The following is a 2,070-nucleotide window of genomic DNA, read 5'->3' on the forward strand; positions in this document are numbered from 1 at the left end:
ACAGAGAAAACAATGCCCTAAATGGTATTAAGAAAGCAACCACTCTGGGCTGGAATCCAAGGCTAAATTACTTGATTCTCTTATAAAATAAAGAGATGAGGTGTTGATATCTCCTCAACAGATCCATCCCAGGCCACGTACAGTGGGAGTCATATATCTTCGCATCTTCTATGAAGAAATGCTTTTATAAAGAACAGTTAAGTGCTCCCTTCAGCAGCACATATACTAAGAATTAGAACAATGCAGAGAAGATGAGCACGGCCCCAGTGCAAGGGTGACACGCAAATTCACGGAGCACCCCAAATTCTTCACAGAAAAACTGGAAGCGTCTACAACATCACTCAGCCGGCTGTGGGCATTATTGTAAACAAGGAAGTGTAGTCAGACTCTATTTGGACCACCAGTGCCCAAATAATAACATGGAAACATCTTATTAATTATGAAAGGTTGGCCTTAGCTTAGCCTTGTTCCCAACTTAGCTCTTACAGTTAAAAGTAACCTGGCTCTATTAATCTATGTTCTGTCATATGGCTCGCCTTCATTCTGTATATCCAACTCCCTCTGTGTCTGACTGGTGAATTCTGCACACTTCAGATTCTTCCCAAGTTCCTCTCCCTGGAAATCCTTCCTATCCTCTCCTGCCCAGCTATTGGCCATTCAGCTCTTTATCAAACCAATCAGAAGGCACCTTAGGCAGAGACACATCTTCATAGAGTACAAAAAGATTGCCCCACAACAAGAAAGCTAAGGGCAAGATTCCGACCAAGAGAATTAATGTACATATTGAGCACACTGAACACCCTAAAAACCAAGACATCTCCCCAAAATGGGAGGAAGAAAATGATCCTATAAAGGAAGCCGAAGAGAAAGGCACCTGGGTTCAAATTCCAGCCTGCTCCACCCAGAGAACTACATTTTGTCAGAACTGTAAACAGGAGGGAGCCTGGACACTGGAGTTCATTCCCTGTGAGTTCATGGCTTAATGTATGAAAAGAAATAAAGGACCCAGACAGTAAAGCATTCTTCTAAAAAGAAAAATAGAAAAATGAGCAATTGAGGACTGGGGATGCAGCTCAGTGGTAGAGTTCTGCCCAGCGTGCTCAAGGCCCTGAGTTCAATCCCTGCTACTCCAATAAATAAGTAAAAGTATAAGTAAATAAACAAAAGCAAAAAGAGCAATTGATAACTTTGAAATCACACGACACTTCTGATAGATTGTGGTCTTTCATGAGTTTACTAGGAACCCTGTCACTATTTCCGAACACAGAAACAGTGCTTTTATGGTTTCAAAGAAGCATCTAATTTTAGAATAAAGGCACTTCACAAATAGTCTTCATCTGTGACCCCTGTAGAGTAGTTCTTGGAAAGTCTTATGTCATCCTGTGCTCACAGGTACCTCATGGCTATGACGAGTCCTTGGTAGCTTTCTCCCCGACGTCCTACACTTCTGCCTTCCAGTGTCAGAATGACTCCGCTGCAGCAGTTGAGACACTAAGTCCCTTCTTAAGACAGACGTAGGCCTCATCCCCATCTGCCACAGAGGTCGTAGAGGAAGACCTATGAGGATGATGTGCACAAACTGACACCTCTCAGATCCCCTGCTATGAAGAGACTTGTTTTCCAGATGTGAGAACTGGAGCCAACAGATGGCTGCCAGCTGTTAGCGTTTTCACGGTCACCCTTGAGTAGAAAGAGACTCTTTGCCAAGGTTGTGCCTTCTCAGCACAGTCTGCCTTTATTGGCTGTTCTAAGCAGTAGGCTGTAAGCTGGTACAACTTGGTTTGGCATGGGAAACTCAGGAAGTGGTATAGGCAATACTCTCCAGAGATTCCCATAGGGCTGGCCAAGGTTTTTGTTGGACCTACATGGCAATTCAACTTTTTCTCCTACACAATCCAGTTACCTGCCTCTTTTTCTAGTTGGTCTTTGTTTGACTGTAAGAGAATTAGCCTTATAGAACAGTTTCTGATGTACAGAAAACTTGAGAAGATTTCTCAGTTAGCATATACCCTGCATTCAGTCTCCCCCAACACTTACTTTAGGATGATTGTTCATTGTGGTGGTATGTTT

At 43.1% G+C, this 2,070-nt stretch overlaps 1 non-coding gene across 1 annotated transcript; it reads left to right on the plus strand.

The window, feature by feature from the left end:
* The first annotated feature begins 201 nt into the window (after positions 1 to 201).
* LOC130875278 (U6 spliceosomal RNA) lies at positions 202 to 309 on the plus strand. The gene has a single exon (XR_009057207.1). It is a non-coding gene; the product is annotated as a U6 spliceosomal RNA (small nuclear RNA).
* Positions 310 to 2,070: the final 1,761 nt, after the last annotated feature.

Source organism: Chionomys nivalis, chromosome 5, assembly GCF_950005125.1.
Source record: "Chionomys nivalis chromosome 5, mChiNiv1.1, whole genome shotgun sequence".
Taxonomy (NCBI): Eukaryota; Metazoa; Chordata; class Mammalia; order Rodentia; family Cricetidae; genus Chionomys; species Chionomys nivalis.